The sequence below is a fragment of the Cygnus olor genome, chromosome 4 (assembly GCF_009769625.2).
Source record: "Cygnus olor isolate bCygOlo1 chromosome 4, bCygOlo1.pri.v2, whole genome shotgun sequence".
Taxonomy (NCBI): domain Eukaryota; kingdom Metazoa; phylum Chordata; class Aves; order Anseriformes; family Anatidae; genus Cygnus; species Cygnus olor.
Genome location: NC_049172.1, coordinates 6,160,190 through 6,182,679, shown reverse-complemented (window position 1 = coordinate 6,182,679; position 22,490 = coordinate 6,160,190). Strand labels below are relative to the sequence as shown.

The 22,490-nt window shown below is 39.2% G+C and overlaps 1 long non-coding RNA gene across 5 annotated transcripts in view; it reads left to right on the top strand.

Annotated features, from left to right (window-relative positions):
* Positions 1 to 22,490, top strand: part of LOC121069928 — a 249,969-nt gene that overhangs the window by 138,443 nt on the left and 89,036 nt on the right. Inside the window, exons 1-3 of one of the 5 annotated variants that reach the window (XR_005819763.1) lie at positions 15,460 to 15,575; positions 17,829 to 17,919; positions 20,117 to 20,172. The exons of 2 other annotated variants lie outside the window; for them this stretch is intronic. This is a non-coding gene — a long non-coding RNA (uncharacterized LOC121069928). Of the gene's footprint in view, positions 1 to 15,459; positions 15,576 to 16,711; positions 17,146 to 17,828; positions 17,920 to 20,116; positions 20,173 to 22,490 lie in introns of those variants that run through there. 2 more of the 5 variants (XR_005819762.1, XR_005819764.1) reach the window with 2 other exon arrangements.

The following is a 22,490-nucleotide window of genomic DNA, read 5'->3' as shown; positions in this document are numbered from 1 at the left end:
TATTAGTCACTAAGCAAAAAATACTGAAATATAAATTAATAATAATAAAATCACTTAGCAGCTCACGTTTTTGCACACACATTTTATCTGTTTCTGACGGCTGAGGCTGTTGTCGCAAAACCATTTCATTTACCTGCTCAAGTTTATTCACATATGAAAGACTGTGGATTTATTGCTAAAAGTAAGAAAGCTTTTTTTTTAAAGTTTTTCCTACCATGCTGGCAATCCCTGGCATCTGCACCTGAAGTCTGGAAAACAAAGTTTATGGGTGAATTGAACAAAATTTATCATGATCGATTCAAAACTGTGTTTTTCTCTTGCCAAGTGATATTAATGGTCTCCATTGATTTCTAACTATGCTTTCAGATAAATGGAATTGTAATATTATTACAGTAAAACAGTCTCCAAAAGGTATCTCTTAGATTAAAATTGGCTATGATGCAGAAATATTGGCAGTAGCAAATATCCTATCTACTTGATTTTCTGAAACAATTAAAAAATATATATATTCTTTGTGAAGTTGAAGTACTTGAGAACTGAATTTCTGCAGATGTTTTTACTGATTCTATTCTGCCAAAACAAGACTTTTCTAGAAAGTCACAGGAGATTTTGAGTGAAATTTTGAATGCTATAGATGTTGTCAGCTTGACATAGCAACAAATTTACAAGATTCCCTGCAGGGGCTGATCTAATTTTAGATGTAATTACAAAGATGCATTTAACTGATTGTGTCTAATTAACATCAGATGGAACAACTGGAATTTTTATGATACTAGAATTCATGAAAGCTACTTTATTATTTTGGTATAAATCTAAAACAATTTAGTTCACCTGCAGTATCTGTAAATCAACTGAATGCTAAAAAATCTTGTCTTCTCAGTTGCATATACTATTATCTGAACTATTGTTCTATTAAAGCAAGAAATGAGTACAATTGTGCTATAATCTACACTGAGAAGTAACTTTTATGGTAATATCTTACAGGATATTGTCCCATATTCTACATCCAATAACAGAAATTCACTCAAAATGTAAAAGGCATTTCTTTATCCTAAAGGATAAAATGAAAATATAAGTGCAACGTTGCTGCCAATGTTTATCCAATTCAATTGAATTTATCCAATTCAAACAAAACTAATATTTGTCTAATTCCAAAATAGAAATAAACATGCAGATGTGAACTTAATTACTAAAGGTAAATTTCTTAATAAGTGTAAAAAATGTTTTTGTGTAATACCTGCTAATGACCTTGTGGACCACACAATATAAAATACTTGTGCAAACACAAATGTGCTTAATGTGTCCATGCTAGAGAGCATTCAGTTAGTTGAGCAAATACCGTGAGTAAAATTGAATTTCTGAGTAAATTTTTCAAGTCCTATTCAGGATTGTTTGTTTCTGTTGGATATAGGTTCTACCCTTACTAAACTGCAAAGGAAAGGCATCTCTTCTTTTATTTATTTATTTAATTATTTATTTATTTTCCCTAATCAAAGGATATGCTATCAACTTGCAACAGGGGAGGCCAAATGTTGCAAAAACAGTGCCAAGAAATCCCAAACGTCAACATGGAGAGGGATCCAACTTCATATATTTTAAGAGTAAAAATGTTTATGCAAACATTGCAACACATTTAAATGAAAATATTTTACCAGTCATGCATAAAAACACTGTTCAGCCCTATCCAGCTGCTTACTAACTAAATAGAATGCTACATGAAGGCTTTCTGTGTTTAAATCCTCATCACCTGCTCAGTGGTATTCACCCATGCATCAGCTAATAGATGGCTTGGGGAGGGGAATGTAGTAAGTGAGCAGGAAAGGAAAAAGATGGAGCCATTTGATATTGGCTGGTTCCCTCTAATGATGTTTTGCTTCATGCTTTTGCTTTTCATTAATGTCTGGGTGGAAATGGGAGCAGTGGGTATGATACTGAATGACTGATAGCACTTTGGGTGGTAAAAAAAAAAAAAAAAAAAAAAAAAGTAATCATAGCCCTGAGCAGCATTTATCTAGTTCTTAACGCGGTTTCTTGGATGCTGTCAGTGACTCAGGTGCTAAACTTTATATTAATGTTTTCCTTAGTTTCTCTCTGTGGGCTAGCAGTTATATGGCACGCTGTGTCAGGTATCAATAACAATTGCCAGTTTTCAACTGAAAATAAGGCAATTGTGGGGCTAGCTGGTGGTAGAAGAATCTGCCAGGAATGCTTGCTTAATGCAGGTAACGTAGTAGGTTACCACAGGAGAGGGAAGCACTTCCCTCATGTAAGAACAATCTTACAAATCCATGGGAAAAAGTCCTATTCCCAGCTCCAGAATAGGATGTAAACTGCTACAGTCAAGTGAGGACTCTCGTTCACCTAGTGAACTGAACCCAAATACACACTACCATCTGTTTTCCTCTTAAAGAAGGGAATCTTCTACCTCATCATGCAAGTTTGTGGTATTGGCCTAATCTTGCAATAATTCAGCCATGTGTATAGTATTTATTTAGGTAATGCAGTAGGTTTTGTGATTGCAGAAGGTTTAATGATGAAGTGTGAACAGCAGCAAGATCTATTGGCAAGATTATGCATTGCAGGCAATATATGAAGCCCTAGAATGTGAAAACATTTGGAAAAACATCAAACGTTACCAGTTGTTTGACTAATAACTGAAGTGATTTATTTACCATGTATTTGTTTTAATTTTTAAAATAATAGAAATCATAATTCACCCAGAGATCGGCAGACCATTTCCTTGGATTGTTTTTTAAAGCCTGTGTAATTCCCCTTGTTTTAGTGATGAAAGTAACTGACCAAAACGCCAGGTGATACATATTTTTTTTAATTAATTGATTGTGCTGTTAATTATTTTATTACTTATCTTCATCTATTATTTATGTAAACATTCAGAAATACTTGTGGACTGTTTTCTTCTTGGCTGTTAAGTATGTTAGAAATGATCTGTTTCATTTCTTCCTTGTCTCATTTTGCATCTGTAGCTGTACACGACAGCTGCCTGTATGAAAAAGCAAATTCTTCTACATGATGCTGCCTTACCTTCCAGGTACTTCTTTCCTTCCTCCTGCCTCTGTGTTGGTCCATTCTGCCTTGTGTAATGTAATCCTACTAATACTGCGTGTTGTTCTGGTACTACTCTTTACCCTGACAGGAATTTTATTACATCCCATGTACTTTCTTAATTAGATTTTGCTGCTTGTGCTGACTTTTAATCACCTGTAGCTACAATTGCAGCAAATCTGTACTGTGGTTCATGTCAGGGAATAAAGCATAGCTACATCCTTGGTCAAGAGTGTCTATTATTATTCCCATAAAAAACTGTGATTTATACCTAGGCAATGGGACCTATCAATGTTTAACCAAGGCTGAAATTTGGTTTCACTGTTTTAGATGGTTTATGAAATAATCTACTTTGGTTTAAGCCTCTCTAAAAAAAATGGCTTCTGTCATGATCTTGCAGAGAGAGACCATGGTGAAAGCTCTCTGCGGAAAGGTTTAAAAGACATGGAAACCGGTACACAGCTTGTTTGTGTTCCCTCCTGATAGGCCTTACTTTACTTTAAAATAAGCAGAGTTGGTGGAAATTATTTTTCTTGCCCTTAGTTGTGATGACTTCTTATGTGATTTTTGTAATCACAGCTGTGAATTACAAAGGGCAGAGAGAAAAACATTGCAAGTTAGCATGCTGTTTCATGTTTCCCCAGGTAAATACAGGTCTGCATTCATGCTAACCTATGAGCAAAAATATTGGACTTAATCCACATACTTGTGTAAAGGCAGAATAAGTTTATCTGAATGTTTTTTGCCACTCTTATCTTATCCTGTGCTTTTCATTTGGTATGGATGTATTTCTACCTAGAAAAGTTATTCCTTCCATTTATAATGTCATGTAACTCATCGGTATCTTGGATAGGGCTGAGAAATTCCTGTGTGCGTGTAAGAAACTTTCAGCTATTCTTCAGTATGCAAAAGCAAGTATTTGGCATGACAGCTACTTCACTAGGTTAGGGTTAGTGTTTTAAGCCTCTTCCCTAACCTCCTGTGCAATCCAGGACAAATTTACAAGTTACAGGGAGTTGCTTGCGGCCTTGTCCACCTGTGTTTTGAATATACCCAAGAACAGAGATTCCTAAATGGCCTTGGACTCCGAATCCAGTGCCTGACCACTATCAGCATGGTTTTGTTTTTTTATTCCCCTATCATGTAGGCAGAATGTCCCTTGCTTAAACTTCTCACTGTTATCTCTTGTCCTTGGGAAATAAGGCAGCGTGCAATCTTATCTATTACAGCTAGTGCTGTCAGAATGTAAACTTACTTCCAAATCCTGTATTTCATTCCACACCACATGTGGTAAAACAGCCTTGGAAAAGACAGCTAACAAAACAACTGATGAAATAACATCTAATGACTCCGTTTCTTTTTATTTTTTCTTTGTGTGTGGGGTGCTGCACGTGCAATACTTATTTAATGGAAATCAGCAGAAACTGGGTTAGCATCACTACTCAACGCTTCTAATTATTACTTTCTGTACATACATTCCCATCGTGCACTGTTCTTTCTTCATTTAATATTTAAAATAAAACTCCTCTTGTAATATGTAGACTATTAGATTTCTGATATATAATGATTAGTCTTGTAAGCTTGTTTCTCCCGCCCTCACGTTTGCATTTAGGAATTTCTGTCTTGTGTTTCCAGCTGAACATGAGGAAAAACTTCTTTAAACTTCTTTACTGTGAGGGAGAGTGAGCACTGGAACAGGCTGCCCAGAGAGGTTGTAAGGTTTCATTCCCTGGAGATATTCAAAAGCTGTCTGGACACAGTCCTTTGCAATGTGCTCTAGGGGACCCAGCTTGAGTAGGGAGGTTGGACTAAATGATCTCCAGAGGTCCCTTCCTACCTTAACCATTCTGTGATTCTATGGTTATATCAAATAGTCCATTGCAAACACATAACTAGGACAGGACAAACATAGGGAATATATACGTAATGTATATATATTAGTAGATCCTAACTACAAACCTGTTTTATATTGTTCTCAAAATAAGTAAGATTATATTCAACTAAAAGAATAGTAGAAAATGCTCAGGAATTTCCTTTTTTTTTTTTTTTTTTTTTTTTGATGTGTGCGTGCATGTGGTTAAGCTCTCAGAAGTTCAAATCTCCCTCATACTCCTTTAGAGAATTTGCAAGTAGCAAAAGGTAGGACTCCTCTGTAGCTTGCCAATATGAAAAGTGTACCCTAAATGCCTCAGACAAACAAGTCCAAACAGAGATCCAAGACCCATGATTATTCAGAAACAGCTGTAATCACTTAAATTCTCATCACAGTAGAGCCACTCCAGTGGATTTTACCATAGGATGGCTGGCTTAGCTTAAATTGCTTTCACTTGTTTCCCTTTAACTGAAAATTACTTATTCAACAAGTACGTTAGTGAGAGCAAGATGTACAGTTCCTAAAAAAGAAAAGGCCTTTGATACACTCATAATGAACAGCCCAAGTGGCCTTACAGGTCCTCCTTGAGAGACAATTTAGTTCTTTACTTAACGAAGTAAAACTGCATGAGGATAAAAATACAGAATTGTGGAAGTACATTAGAATTTCATTAACATCTTTGCCATCGCAAGTGTGGACAAAGAAAATGAAACCTGTACGCAGTTGCCCCAGGTGTAAACTCAGGGAAGGAATCGTTCACATCTGCAAAAAATCTCCCTCAATAGCTCCCCCCAGCTGCAAGAAAGAGCAGTCAGCAATGAGTAAATTGCTGGGGAATGTCAGCCTCGCTCTAGTAAAGCTGTAGAATATAAATAGGGATATCAATTAGGATTAAAATGTTTGTCATACCATAACAAATATTAATCATGAAACGTTGCCAATTAGTGATCATAATCATCATCAGCTTTTAAAATGTTTTGATTGGGAAAAAATAAAATTCCAAACTTTTTGTAGTTAGTCTTTGACATCTACCAACACAGATTAGTTTTAACCACTCCTTCAAGGGAAAAAAAATTATTTAATAAGGTTTTCACTCGATTGCATGGGCATAAATTGCAATGGTTTATGTAACTGTGAAGGAAAATGGACCACTGACTTGAAAGTTTTGAAAAGCTGACCTCTTTGTTGACTGGAATCCTGATTACAGGTTTATTGTGTTCTTTGGTAGCTGCTTAGACGTCTTTTATTTCTTGGCACTCCATTATGGATGACAATATATTCACCCATTTTTCTCCTCTGTGTATTGCAAACATGACCCCAAGTCCCAGCTACAAAATACAGTACAAAGGGTCACACGTTGATTGGGAAGCCAAACGGGGTTCTGCTCCCACTAAGCTCATTGAACGTTTGTGGCCAACTTAAAGAGAACAGAAAGCCTCAGCCAGGATGTGCCTCTCTAAACAAGTGGGGAGCAGAGCTTACCTCAAAGGTCTGGAGTTGCTTCCTTGTTTTGTGGTAACCTATACTGAAATGCTCATTTCTTGCTTCATTTAAGGTCTCCTGAAGCCTTTATCTTGGTTTGAATAGAAGTTAAATCCCATACCTTGTTTTTATTACTTTAGTTCGTATGTTTTATCAAATATGGATAAGAATCAGCATCATCAGAATCTACAGAATTTGTATATTATACTGTTAGAATAATTACAACGTTAACACAAGAGCTGTCAAAGATCACCCTTGAAATTCTCCTTCTAATGTTTCTTGTTATGCCTACTCATTCTGTCTCATTCTTAAGCCAGATTTTAAAGTAGCAATTTTACCCTTTGCACTTCTTTGCCTTATATGTTATTCTGTGTGACATATCATGCCTACTGAAACAAAATACATCAGATTATTTGGATTTATTTCCCTTGGACACTACAGCAGTAATGAGGTTATTTAATTGCTAAATTCCTAATTCTAGTCAAATTCTAGTATTTTTCTATTAAAAAGATATCACTATCATTCCTAGTATTTTCCATATGTTGATCAGAGATCTGACAGTTTCTATTTACTTAATAGCATTTAATGCATTCCTTGATGTTATTTGCAGTTCCTCTCATAATAACATCAGCATATCTGCAAACAAATTGAGTACTTTCCAGTTGAGCAAGGCATATGATCCCTCCCTGGTAATCTTCATCTGAATGGCTCTCTCCACCCCTCCTCGCAACGCCATTCTCCAAACCAGTGAGTCATACCTTCTTGTGGCTTGGGGACAATAAAAACAATACCAACAATGTGCAGATTTGAGCCCTTACTTGCAGAATATAAATACATAGTATTTTCATTTCTCTGCATAAAGATGTATGTAGGGACTGTAGGTCATTATCGCCCTTTTTAATATTGTTGAGATTCAAAAACTTGGAAGACAGGACTTTCCCTCCGTGACAGTTACTACATGATCTGATGGGAAAGCTTCCTAAATCAACAGTGAAGTGACAAAAAGAACAAAGAAGCTTGGCTTTCTACCCATTACACTGCCCCAGAGCAGCACTGGTAAAATATTTGAAGGATTTGCTATCTATTTATAGTACCATTTGTATTCACTAGTTTCAGTAAGAAAAGTGGCTCTCTCCAAATGCCGTACAAGATAAATAGCAATGAACCTGTAGCATCTGTTAGTGTTATCATTGCCATGTGATAACAAGAGAAAAATAGCAAGAGGTGACAGACATAGGAAACAGTAGAATGATGAATAGTTGGAGGGGAGTTATTTTTAATTTCAGGAAAGGGCACAACACTTTTTATTGGTTTAGATTTGAGAAGTAATAATTGATCTTATGACATGTCAACCATATTCATTCAAAACCTAAATCATACCTAATCCTTAGAATAGTTTTGCAATGATATGTGATCAATTAGGATTTTCGCTGATATATGAAGAAATGAGCTGGCAAAATTTGAATGATTTGAACATGCTGACATCTGATGTATTGGTCCATAAATCAGTACCTAGCTTACTGACACCCAAACCTTTTCTTGTCGAGGGGCTAGAGCATCTTGGAGCACAGAACTTGCTGTGCACTGCTGTGACGTAAAGATAATATTGTCAACTGAGAGGGGTTTTTAAAAGTTTTTGGGAACCATGGGTTATATTTGATAGCAAATATAGTGTAAATGGTAGACGTCGGGTAACTTTTTGAACAGTTTTCAGTGTGGTACTAATGCATCCATAGGCTGTTGGGTTTTTTCTCCTTGGTACACCTGGCATGGATGTCCATCACTGTGACGATCTACAATCACTAGAAAGCAACCACCATTTCATCAGTGTATATTTGTGAGTAAATGGTATGAAATGAGTGAATTTAGAACATAAGTGCTGGGCAACTACAAAATATTGCTGGGTAAACTGGGATTATTGATAACAAAATGCTGAAGAGGCATATTTTGTTCCTTTATCCTAAAGCTAATCTCTCTTTTTCCATTCTTTTCTCTCCAACTTTTTATTGTTATGGGGAAATATAAGACTAAAACTTTAGTGTATACAAAACCGGTACATCAAGAGTAATATATAGCAAAGAAGACAACTCATGGAATTTATAATCAGATGAAAGCAAGAAGCAAAACTTGACCTTTGAGGAATGACAGCTGTAAAAAGACAATAAATAGGACACCTTAGTTTACTTTTGTTACTTCTGTGCATGGGTTTAAGAAGGAGAAGGTTATAGTGCAGATTTTGGCTCTGTGAAACCAAAACAAAGGAATGATGCAATTTACCATATCTGGCTGAAATGTGAGGCTGATGTAATTCTCTCTCTGGAACCTATTGCTAACCAGCTGTGCACAGAACTGGGGGAAAGCTACATTAAAAGTGAATATTTTCTCTTTCCACTTGCTGTTGAGATGAGCAGCATGTACAACTCTCTCTCATGGGGAAAAGGGGAGAAAAATCCCCCTCTAAAAATCCATCCATACTTCATTTCAGAACACACCAAACCATTGTTTTCATCTTCAAAACAGTCCGGTACCAGGACTAGGAGTTGCTTACTGTGCAGGGGATGCAAATTCAGGTGAGAGATTCAAGCCTGAAAGGCATTTTTTTCTGATGGAGATGCATTATTTATGTGTGGTTTTGAAAGTAAAAACATAACAATGAAAGATGCATTGTAGCCTTAAAGCAACTGTTCTGCTATGCCAAAGTGGTTAGCCCCCTGTACTGAAGAATGTGCTCAGGCAGACAGTGCCTTTCCCTTGGTGTCCTGGTGTGTCCCAGCGCAGTATGTGATCCTGTTGATGGACTTAATTTGCTGTTTGAGAGAGGGGCAGTCATACAGAGCTCCTCTCAGCTCGCTTATCTCAATGCTGCTGCCACTGGTGGCAACTCCAGAACAGGGAAAGATATATGCACGTGTATGTTCACATCCAAGAACCAACCTAAGTTGGCAAAGCGTTTCATAGTCCAAAAATTAAGATCATTTGATCATTAAGATCATTTGTTTTAAACCAACTCCCCCAAGTGTAATTTTTATGCAAGTTTCCCCCTTTCTCGCAATGAGAACCCCAGATATGGCAGAGTTATTCTCTCCCGTTTGGTCACTTTCTGCTGGTGGGTCAGCTACTGCTCGCGCAGAACCAAGCAGAAGTTTTGCAGCTGGGCTATAAGCAAGTCTTTAGGTTACATTAATTGAAACATTGCAAATTCACTTGGTGATGATGAGCTTAATAAATTGAGCCAATCTAACTTTGCTGTATTTGTGACAGGATGCAATTCATCATTGCAACCTTGTATAAATAAATAAACAGTCGCCAGAGTATTGAGAAATTTGCAAAGAGCAGGGAACCTGACCTGAGCATTTCCAGCTCTGAGCTCATGTGCTTTATATGAGCTCACATCACCAGTGAAGAGGGAAGCTGATGCTTTATTTTAACTAAAAAAAAAAAAAAAGAGCATTCTCTTTATCTTTCACATATTATGGGTTTCAGCATAACCCACTCAGCTGCCCTATGGCGATTAGAAGGGGTAGGGGGAGAGCAGGGCTTAGGGTAAGCTGGGCTGGGGTATATTGGGTGTACCTGGAGGGAAGGCTGCTTGGCAGGGGAGTGTGGCTCAGGGTCAGTGTTGTTTGGGTCTGGCTTGGAGTTTTGCAGGTGTCTTTTTCTAATGTGTGTGTATGGTTCATGCATCCTGCTTTGGGATGTCAGTGGGGTAGAAAGGAGGTTACTCAAGGGCCTGGGAAGGAGGAATGCTGTGTACCCAGCAAGCACACAGAGAAGTTAGTCGTACTGCATTCCTGAGGCTAAAGGTGGGTCAGCGATGACCTCTTTATCACCATGATTTCCTCTGACCACTGTGGGAGACCAGAGGAGCTTCAAGCTGTTCTCTCTCTGTAACTGGTTAAGTGTGGCCTTTGAAGGGGTATAAGGTCCTACTGGTATCATATCAGGAATTTAGCAGGCATAAATAGCTAAAACTGATGGAGCCTGCTCTTCCTGATGTTCCTGCTAACAAGAGCTTTTAAAGTAGTTTTAAAAAACTGCTGTGTGTTGTAAAATATGTTAATCTGCAGTGAAAGCATAGCTTTGGGCCGAAGCGATCAGGAAACTTTTCAAAGTTAGCACAATTCTGGTATTTGAAAAAAGGTTCTTTGTACATCCTGTGTTATTCATATCTGTTGTACCATGTATGCCATTGGAATGCTGGTGGGGTTTTGCATGTATGAGTAAAAACTAATTTTATCCCTTGCATAAGTAATATTATTTAAAATATCCTTCTCGATTAGGAGAGAAAAGAAACTTGTTAAAACAATATAAACTTGTAGTAAACTTTGCCCTTGGTTTTTGTGAATAGATTTATGTAAATGTAATGCCAGGGGAGACTGAAAATGGGGAAAACTGCATAAGCACAGAGAAGCTGACTATTACAGTATTGCATTCTCCTAAAACTCTTAGTTTACTCTTTCCAACTGAAGCACTTCAATTTGTTGCTAATAAACTATCAATGGTAATTGGACTGTTTTAAGAAAGTTAGCTATCTGCCAAAAGATCAGGTTTTAGTACTTTTTCTGACTTTTTTTTAATTCAAAGATGACACCAGTAAATATTAGTTGATTTACTACTCAGTTCGTTATATATGAATTATTCCTCTAGCTGCGAGCTTATATGATGGTCAAGTTCACAAGCTGTGTTTGTTTTACTTTCGCTCTTCCTCTTTTTATTTACCAAAGGATTGCATAGTAAACAGCAAAAATTCTTACACTGAACTTGTCTATGCCAAATTGCCTTTGTATATCTAGATGAAGTTATAATCACAGGCAACTCTGTGCTGGAGGTCTCAGGGCTGTATCGTAAATATTTTTAGGCACAGAGCATATTTGACCTCTAGCAGCAGCACGTGCAATCACAGTAGCAGGTAGGCAGTGCCTTCACTCTCACTGCATGCAGCCAGTTGTCCTTGAGCATCCAGTGCACTCCCAGCTGCATGCTTGCTCTTTCTGTGCTTGCTGCTGTGACAAACTCCTGCTTTTCCCCATGCCCCTGTACTCCATTAGCAGTTCTTGAATGCTCTTAGCACGTAATAGAAGTGTTTCTAGTTGCCCAGGGTATTTTGGTGCACCAAAACTAAGGCATGGATTTTTTCCAAGTTAGCTTGAAATCAAATTTTTGTAATAAGTTTCATTAAAAGCATGATTAATCTCAAAAGCTAAAATAAACACCCACAACTACAGGAACAGGAGACTGCAAGCATGGGCTTTTGTTTTTCTTTCTCTTATTTTTTTAATCAGGTATAGATTTTCAATTCCAGCCTAGATGTGAAAGAAGGTTGTTTCTCTCCTTTTGGGATCTAGCCGATAAGCCCACTCTTTCTCCCCCAGGCAGAGGGAATACCAGTTTCCTTAGCAGTGGCTACCAGTTATTGCAGCACACGCAGCTCTCAGGTCTCACAGTGTTACTCCTGGCCTTGAGGAAGCCCAGTTCCTTGGGGTGTTTAGCTCCTGGTGCTAACATAAACGAGAGGTGTGAAGCTTTACTCCTGTCAGTGTGCCTCTACAGGGCTTTCAGCTGCACCACAAATGAGCACTGACAGCTCCCGTGCTTGGCTGATGCCTGGATTACTGACTTGCAGTGGGCATCAGATTGCTTCCGATCAGGCTGTCCAATACTTAAAGTCCAGAATAAAGCTTCCCTGCAAGTTAAATCTTATTTTAATTTGTACCTGTATGATTATGTTAACTGGGATTAGTGCAAGTAGCTTACTGCTGGCTCTCAACTGAGATCAGGCCGGATAGCAGTTAATTATACTGAGAAGGGTTGGGGAGCGTCTGCTTTCAGCCCTGCCTTTGGGGTGGACTGCAGCAGTGCTGCCCTGTGACTTCTGGCATGCTAAATAAGCATGTCATATGGAAGGTGCTGCTGCTGGTAATGCCACTTCCTCTGAGAGCTTGCTTTTGGGGAGCTTCACAAACGCTTGTTAACAAATCTCTGGAATAGGCTGCTTCTACCAATGCTTAGTGTTGTTGTCTGTTGTTTTGCGGATTTCCTAAATCCGTGCAGAAAGGATGTCTTCCTGCAAAGGAAGTCAGTGTAGAAATGAGGTTATTGATCAGGCCTATGCTTGGATGTCCCATTATACAGGGAGGATCCAGTGAAAATGCAGACATAAAAAAAGTTCCTCTAGCATCTTGATATTCAAATATGTATATATATAAATTGCCATCTATTGACAGAAACAGCTGTCTTGTGTGAGAATACTTACTTAGTTCCTTAACTTTATCCTTATTTCAGTCTCCCCCACTAGTGGGGGGTGGGGAACGGGACAAGAAAAGTGAGACAAGTACTTTTAGCCAGTTTGATTTTTTTTTTTTCCTTTACTTTTAAAGCCTGGGCTCAAACACGTTTCAAAGGATTCTTGATTTTAGTAAATGCAAGTCCAAAACTGTATCTGTATTTTAGAAACTCTTTGAATATCTAATCTTATAATGGGGTGGCTTTTGGAAGTGGCATTTATTTTTTTGCAAGTGGCATAATGGCAATTTCTAACTGCTCTTGTAATCATCACTGCTTGTCCTTTTCTTCTGGCGTAAGTAAAGAGTGTATAGCAAAATTGTGTCAAGATGCAATGTATTTCTTTCTCTACTGCTATTTCAACCTGTCATTACTGTAACGTGTCATACATCGTGACATCCACCATGTTGTCGTATCTCACACAGTCCCATAAACAATTGTACAGAGGAGAAATATTTCAAAATTACATGGCCAACTTAACAATCTGTGTATGGGAACGGTCAAATTTTGCTGCTTCTCAGCCTTCATGTTCAAGTGTGATTCCTAGTTCTGCTGAAGTGATCTTTGCAGGGGGCCTTGCAGCCACTTCAGTAGGAGCTACAGCCAGAAAACTAACTTGTCCTTTCGCTGTACAGCCCATCCGTGAGTTATGCTGTAGTTGATGAGCATCAGTTATAATTATCTTTTTTCTACTGAAACATTTAGAGATTTTCTTTACTGGGAATCTATTTGCAGAAGTATCTCATTCCTAATAACTTGGTATCACCAATGTTATGACTGTATAGATGGCTTTGGCAATATATATTGCAGATCTACCTGGTGTCTGAACTGGTAGATTTCACTGTGCAAATAACAGACATGCAACACAATCTGATGCCAAATGGCACTGCAAGGTGAAAACCAGAAATGTTATGAATAATCCAAAATTCTTGCTTGGATTTATGTGTCAGGGCCTGTGGAAAAGGTGAAGAAGTCTTCAGGATTAGAGAGGGGTGTGGAACCTGGAGTGAATGAGGAAAGGACAAGAGGATATTTGGAAGCAGCAATGAGAAGCCTTTACTAGAAAGGAGGAGGGAAGAGGAGTATAAAAATGTGAACAGGGAAAGATGATGTGGAAGCATGGAGGAGGGAGCAAGGTTCTTAGAAAAGGACGGAGATTTTATTTTCCTAACTGCTGACTTTGGCTTTTCTAGGCTTTTTTGTTTTTTTACCTTACAGCTTCCTAGTCCTTTAGTTATATGGAACTATTGATGCATTATCTTTATTATTATAAATAATTTACAATATATTATAAAAATTATAAATATATACTATATTATATGCATTTATACTATATATTTAATATATATGAGTGTGCCCAAAAATAAAGAGCAATAAAGGTACAAAATTAAATCCTTACAAGTTAGGAAGTGCTGATAGTCCTTGACCTTAACCAACTCCACTTGTGTATGAGGTGTCATAGTCTTTAGTCATGACTGCATCCTACTGTTCGTGTGTCAAGAGCACCTTCAAAAATAACCAGTCAGCATCAGGATTAGTGGATTTTGTTCAAACAGCATTATGCAATTATTATGGTAACTTGTTAGAAAAAGCTTCGACTTCCTCACCTGACCTGGCAATCTAAGGATAAAAGTAAAGTAGCTCTATTTCCAAGGTACAAATAGTTTTAGATGCCAGCATGTGTCTTTAGAGAGAGTGCAGCTCGCTACACACTGACAATTGACTGCATTTCTTCCTATTAAAATGTCATTACAGAAAGTTACCAGGTTTCCTCACCAAAAGAATATAAAAAAAATCTGCAAGTTCTTGAACTGTTCAAATGAACTGCCTTTTGTAAATAAGGCTGGTGGTGGGGGAATACAATGCTTTCTTTTTCAAGCAATTATCAACTATGTCTCTCACAAATAACTATAATCAGCCTTTCTGGCATAACTGTGTGTGAGACTGACTTACAGTACAGTAATATTCCAATGACAGCAGAAGCATTTTTTGTAGAAGTAAGTCAAACACTCAGGGAACTTGGTGGGGATGGGAGGGAAATCAATTTTCACTGTAATGGCTTGCGAAGTCCTCTTGCAATCCTGTTTTTCTCTGTCAAAGCAACCTCTTCCTTCCCCTCTCCATTTTTTTTTTCTTATAAAGTAGAGAGACCATTGGTATCTTTTATTTTTCCCCTCCTTTTTCTCTCTGGGTTTGCCAAAACCCATGTGTTCAACAGGATTTAGTCATTGCTGTGGGTGGCACTTTCATAAAGGTGTTATTGAGTTAGAATATCTTTGAGCTTCAGCTGTCAGGAAAATTACTGTTGTTTCGTGAATGTAATCACGGTTTTGGCCTCTGTCAGCAATCCTCAAGGCTACTCAAAGGATGCAACGCCGAGTTGCCATGAGATTTGTAACTATAATTGTTAATGGCAGGTTCCATCAAGTAAAAAATGAGAGTCCATGCTATACTAAGGCTTTGATATACAGGCTGAAATCTATGCTTCCATAGCATGGAAACATAGCTTATTGTGTGTTGTATACTTCTCATTCAGAGTTTATTCTTAAAAACAAACAAACAAAAAAAAACTAGAGCTGATGATGGTTTTCATTATTTGGTGATATTTCATTTCTGATGAAGTCGTGGACTTCTGTCTTCTGAAAATCCAGAACCCGAAGCTGATGGCTTTCCACGGGTACTATACAAGCTTTAGCTGGCAGGTCTGTAACAATCTTGTATTTATTGTTGTTGCACCTGGGCTCCTTAACCTCCTCCCCTCCCAACCGTTATTTACTGAACTATATTGGTGGTGGTGGTAGTGTTTTTTTGTTTTCTCCTGCAAGACTGTCTATTACCAAGAAGACATGGAGATGAACAATATCAAAATTCAAAGGTAAAAAAGTAATTTCTCTGTGAACACATTCAGTGATTAAAATGGATTCCATTTTCAATAGAAAACTACTGTTTGACTACAGAGAGTAATTTCAGGAACAAGCTGAAAGACCTGTTATTCTGAAGAGACTTTTTAAAACTTTTTTTTTTTTTTGTGGTGCTTGCTTAGCACTCCGTCCAAGTGGGATGAGACCAGCGTGCTCCGGAGTGAGGCAACCTCCAGCAGTGTCAGTGCAGCCTTCCTGTGCTGTGCTGAGCTGTGTGCTTGCCAGCCAAGTGTACAAGGCTGCCTGGACCCCACCTGGAGCTTTAAAAGACAAGCCAAGTGGTGCTGGGTTAGTAGGAAGATCTGCACACAGCTGCTCTGTGTGGTTGTTTCAGCACAGGCAGAGACAGAAAGCATTTTCTAACCTGAAAGAAAGCAACTTGTATAAGCAGCAGAAAATAGATGACTGTTATTTAACCAGGGGAATTACTGTCCGGTAGAGAATGGTAACCTTTCAGCAAATACCTAGAACAATCAGTGAAGAAGTATTTCCAGATTTGTGCCAGGCACCTATGGAGGAGCTGCAGTGCCAGCCACTCTAATATACTGTTCCATAAACTTTCAGCTATTAATAGATGCTTTCACCTATTAATTTCCATTGATCAAGCACCATTTCATCCCAGCATAAGGCTGGTCTTTCTTACCTGCATTTCTAATGTAGTATGTTCACAATATATCTATGCGTTTTTTCCTAACGAAACCATTTCAGTGTATTCACCCTTACAGCATTTGTGTGTGTGTGTGTAAACCACGTAAACGCTTGCTATTACTCCCTGCTCTATATGGGAGTTCTTCTGCTTGTAATCAGTTGAACACATACTATTCCTCAGTCTAGGTTAACCTAAAAAGCTTTAGGATATCCTGGTACAGCAAGTAACAATGCTTAAAAAAATGAAATGGTCTTTTTTTTTTTTTTTTACACTAGTTCTTGTAATTTTTTTTTCCAAATTTTTATTTGAAGAAGCAAGCTTCTACTGAAGACACAAATTTGTCTTTTAATAGTAGAAACTCACCTACAGGCAATAGTTACCATTCCATCCCCAAAATAACTACTTACCATAAAGAAAGCTGTTGCTGCCAAACTTCCACAGTTAGTTGAGTTTTTTGCAAGGTGCACATATGTAGTATCTGCTGTACTAAACATCTGTGTTTTGACTGTAGGATTGTGACAAAACATCACATAAGACATTTCATGTGTATCCTTCCCAGCAGGTTCTTTTATTTCAAATACACACCTATGCGTATTAAAAATGATCATTTATGAGCTTCTCCTATAAAATAAGTTAATGGGTAGTACTGATCCATACAAAGAACCAAATCTTTGGGTTGGAGAATGTGGAGGAGCTTGTTACTTCTCTTAAGCACCTCTGCACTGAGAGCAAGCTGGAGGCTGCCTGCTGCTGAAGGCCTTCACATGGTGGCCATTTTAACCCCTTCAGGAAGAGTTCATAGTGCTGACTGGCATTAGGGCAGCCTGGCAATGTCTAGACACCACGATGGTTACGTTTCCTTCACGCGGCTGTTGGTAGGATCTATTTTAACATTCGGGTTTATTCGCTGTGTGCAATTGGTGGTTTCCCAGCAGTTAAATGTAATAGCTCTCTAATGGCCTCTGCCTGCTGTGGTGTTGTTGCTTGCTATGAATGAGGCCCTTGGGGAAAAGGGACTTTGCCAAGACTTCTGGATGGGAATTTATTATGGAGTGGGAGCCAATTGTTAAATCAGAGCTGGTTTGATCCATTCCGTGAGGTGCAGAGGAAACCCCTGCCGGGGTACCAGGGATTTTCCGTGAAGAGCAGTCTCTTGCACCAGGTCAGGAGCTCAGCGTGGGACTGACACAGAGCCATGTCTCCAGGCAGAGAGGACAGGGCCATCCATCTTCTTTGCTGGGCTGGCACCAGGACAGCTGCTGCTTTTCTCAGAGGGACTGCACAGCTGCTGGGGCCTGAGCGAAAGGCAAGGCTTTGCTCATGCTGCTGGGGCTAATCCTGGCTTAGCACTCCAGGAGGCCTGGACACTAACAGCTGAACATCTGTTTTGCCACTGGTACTGCTGTCGCTCTGCACTCAGTGCTGGGGGGGCTTCAGATATGTGAACGGTGCCACCTCGGGAAGCAGTGCTTTAAATGTGAGTAAAGGCTTGCAGGGAATTAACTTGTGCAAGCAGTTAGAGCCTGCAGAAGATTGACCGGTGGGCTTGTGTTCCCAGGTTGTCCTCTGACCTCAGGCAAGTCTCTTGGCCTTCTGCTGCTTCATCAGTTGCATCCTTCAAGTGTCAAGTCTTAATACGCTGCTGTGAGGTAGGTGCCTGTTCACGTCTTTAAAATACTAGCGTGGATGGTAATGCTGGCCTGACTGGAGAAGCTGAGCCAGACGCCTCAGTGCTTTGCAGAATTGCTGTCACCCGCTCTGCAGGCACTGCCAGCCGTGGGTTTAATTGCTCAGAAATCCACCAGGGGCTTGACGTAAACAGCTGCTTAGAAATTAGAAAAAGGAGACGATCTACTACTGAGGTCCTTTTTAAATGTCAAGTCAAACTGCTGGAAACCCCCAAAAGAAATATAGTGCAGAAGGTTAAGGGCATCAAGTAGCAGATTTGAAGCAAATATTAAATTTTATTACTAAAGGAATTGGGCTATGCAGTGCGCATAAATTTTGAACTTTAAATCCATCATTTAACTTTAATTTAAACTTAACCTGCTGATAACCACTGTTGTCCCCTCCCACCTACAGTAGCACAAACCACGAGGTAGTTGTATGTAGTAACACAGATGATGCAACTGCTGATGTAACTAGGAAAGCTACTGGAAATGAGCCTTTCTTTCGTGCTGCACCTGTGCCTCTCTGTGTCAATATATTATCTGACTAATAAACCTGTGAGCTGGAAAAGACACTTCAAGAAAAAGAAAAAAAAAAAACTATTAAAAGCAGCACGTCCTGGCTCTTGTGTTGGTATGAAAGTCCTCCCTAATGCTGCTGAAGGAAAGAAAGCAAAGCAGGGCACGGTAGCGGCTCCTGCTGCTGCTGGCTGAAGGTCCAGCCCTCCCCTCTGGCCTCGATCAACCCTCGTAGCCCCTTCTTGTAGCAGGGATTTGTGCAGTGTGAGCAATCATCACTTCTTTGTGAAGATGCCATGGGAGAATGAAGGGAATGAAAAAATAAAGCATAATGTTGTTGGCAAAATATCCCCTGTAACTTTTAAAGAAATTCAGTGGGTAAATGCAAGAACTGCTTGAACTGTTTGCAGGCAGAGTACCAGAAGTATTATCCCTAGGTTTGTGCCTGTAACAGGGCTGTTTGGATTTTGTTTTAAATAATATAACAGGAGGCCCGGAAAGGTACAAGTGTGAGCATGCTGGTTTAAACTCTTGCCTACTGAGGGCCTGGAAAGAAATTGTAGTATGTGGCGAGGGGAACATACACGTGAAGCACCAAACTGCACTCTGTGACTTCTCTTTGAACTCCGTGTTTAGTGCTGGTCATCTCAGTTGAGGAGAATGCAATGGTAGCACTGAAATACAGCACAATAGTGGCCTGATTTTGAAGTTTCTCTTTCACTGAGCCATTTCACATCAACTTGCTCATAAGCAATCTGGAATTATAAATGTTCTTCCCCTTTGCAGGGTAATTTTGATTGTTAAAATGGAAGCATTATGGTTTTGGGCAAGGTCAGGAAGAAGGCAATGTGATAGCAGGGAACCAAACCACAGCAGCTACAAGTTAGGAGTAGAGAATTGCAATAACCTCTGTTAAACTATTGCTCTTTTGAAATGCAAATAAGACCAGTGATCAAAGAACCACAAAGGTGATCTTAATGAGCTCTCCAGTTGCTCCTCAAGCAGACTGATCTACAAAATAATTCTCCACTGTGCTGTATGTATTTGAACTATTTCTTATAAGGGCTAAGCAATATTTTCCCTCTGCTATCTGCTTTTCCTGCAGATCTTTTCTGATGTTAAATTACTTATCTAGTCAGACCCAGAAATAAAGCATTCAAACAGAAGTGATGAGCAGACTTTATCTAAGCAAAAATTGGCAGTGATTTCCCAAGGAATATGTTCACTGGGAATGGCTTTTCCACCAAAGGAAGGGCAAAATCAGTCGCTCCTTTGTAGGAAGGATCAGTGCTGGACACTCTTTAATGTTACCGTAACTTCTTGAGAAGACATTAACCAGACACTCAACACTGCTTGCCATGTGCACGCTGAGGGTTGTCCAGTTGAGCCAAACCACCCGTAGCCTGCAGAGGCAGAAGCTGGCCCCGGATCCTGCCAGCACTGCTGAGTTCAAGCACTGCATTTGCCCTCCCCTCATGCAGGAAAGCTGCAACATGGCAGCTCAGCCTGCGGACCGTCTGTAGCACTGCTGCTGGGGAAACCACTGGTTTTCCCACCAAGGTGTTTTCCTAGAAGTTGTGACTCTTCTGACTTTTGTCTCTGCACCTGGGTTGGCACGGGCAGATGCCTGCCTTTTATCTGTCTGACTGCTCTTTTACAGATAGGTCTGTCAAGCCTGGAATCTGTTGAGACTCTTACATTGGCACCTATGATCTGGTAAGGACATCCTTATGTAATTTGAAAGATTGCTGGGATAAGGACCATCTTTGTTCTTTTCTGTGTGTTGTATAAAGCCAAGAGGTACTCCTACACAATATTGTAAGACAGCTGGTGACATAATGTGATGTTAGTGATGTTCTGGAAATCATAATGTTGTCATCTTCACACTTGATCTAGCAGCCTTCTCCCTGTAACACCACTGAATGCAAAGAACAAAGAAGTGCTGTCATAAAAATTAATGAGAAAACAAACTCTGTTTTGTTTCATCTCTGTTCATGTTTATGAACTTCCTTACAAACTAGAAGAACAGAGCTGGTATGTAATATCTTACTGCTGAGGTGATACCTGTGATAGTTTTTTAATTGCTTGATCCTATAATGTTTTGTGGAAATAGAAATATATAACATGATAAATATTTTTTTAAAAAAACTGTCAAGACAACAATTTAGCATGCACTCATGACTTACCTGAAATCATGCCAACACTAGAAGTTGGATTTCTGTAACACAGAACTCCAGGCATCTGGGATGGTCAATAGGTATTTATCAGGGGCTTTAAATTCCCCACTTGGATGCCTGCCATTTTGGGTGGTGTTTCATAGGGATGGTTATTAATGCAACTTTCCTTGGACACTGAGTTTGAAGGATTACATGCTGAAAACAATCCATGTTTGTCTTGTGTACTCTTTCCTCCTTTCATGTTCATTGAGAATGATGAAAGGGTATGTGTCACATTTAGATAGTCAAAAAAAAAAGTGCTTCGTGATGATGTTGTAATAATTAAGGTATGATGCTTTTATTGAAAGGAGAGGTGTTGTTTCAGGAGCAAGGTTATAGGATTTTTACATTCAAGTAGTCATGCAGGCAAATAGATCTGGCATATTTCCTCCCAAATAGTAATAATACACAGGTCACACAAGTGTGTCAAACACATGAGATTTTTACTGATGGAGGGGGGGAAAAAACAACTGTTGGTCCATTAGGTTGTAGAAGTGGCAAAGCCAGATGCAGTGAGTCTAGACGTGAACCACATGTTGTTTGGGGATGCGGTATTGTATGTGTCTTGTGTGAAGACAGTAAATCATACGACTGCACAACATGTTTAAATATTTGACACCTCTTTGCTGACAGCATAAACCCAAGCTTCCTTGAAGGTGGTAGTCATAACTAAGCTGTGAGTGCTGCTCAGGTATAAGGGCATTTTCTCTTTTGGGAACCAACCAGACCTTGGATGCTTATTCCAAAAGGCTGTCAGGACTTCAACAACGGCATCAGTTTGGGTAGCTTGCAGTTTCATTAGCCAAGCATTCCTGCATTTCTGAATGTTTGTTGTTCATTTAAAATGCAGTTGTGTTGACAGATTTCAGGGTGCTACGGCAACTGTCTAAGCGGCTCTTCAAAGGTCAAGTCCCTCCAGGCGGTTTTCTTTAAGACCGCGTGACTTCTGACAGTAGGAGGGGGGTTTAATAACATGAGAGAAGAAAGGATCTTCATTACCTTAAGACAGATGTGAGCACAGCGACTAAGGCATTCCTCTAGGCTGTAGCAAAAAGGCTTCAAGTCCTTGTAGCAAACCGGATGCAGCAGAGGATCTCTGACAAGAGTCCCTGGTGGCAGAACATCAGCTGGTCTGGGCTGGGAGAGACCAAGATACTGCTCTCTCCCATGTTTCATTAAATAGGAAAATACATCTTGCCTATTGTTTTCCTTGCACTTCAGCCTAAACAGCAGTCATAAACGTATAAAAAATGGGTTCTGACCTGTATATGATATGTATATAGAAGTTTATAAATACAAAATCATTTTAAATTAACTGCTGTTTCTTTGGAGGGGGTGCATACCTGCTTTATTCTTAACCCCTTGGTGATAACATCTGTGAGACTCTTTGCTAATGCCAGCCTGAGCCTAACTGCTCTTTATTAGGTTTGCTTAAAAATAAATAAATAATAATTAAACATGAAGAGGTGGCATGCCTGTGGTTTTCCTGAAGAATTAGGAAGTGTATGGATGAGGTCCTACTACAGTGGTTGAAAAAAGTTTTCCAATTGCTTAGAGGAGTTCTTAGTCTGTGAAATTTATGTATATCCTTGACAGCTGTGAGAACCAGTGAGGAGACTGAGGTAACTTTTTTTGGAATGAAAAGTGAAGCACTAGACTGCTCTGTTAATTTTTATCCTTCTCATTTAAATAGAGATGGGTATTTTCTAAGCTAGCTAAAACCAGCTGTGGGATGTGTAAAATCACGTTTATTTACAATTGGTCCAACAGCAAGTCATTCACATTTCAACTACTGAAAACTTGTCTGATGTCTCTCTC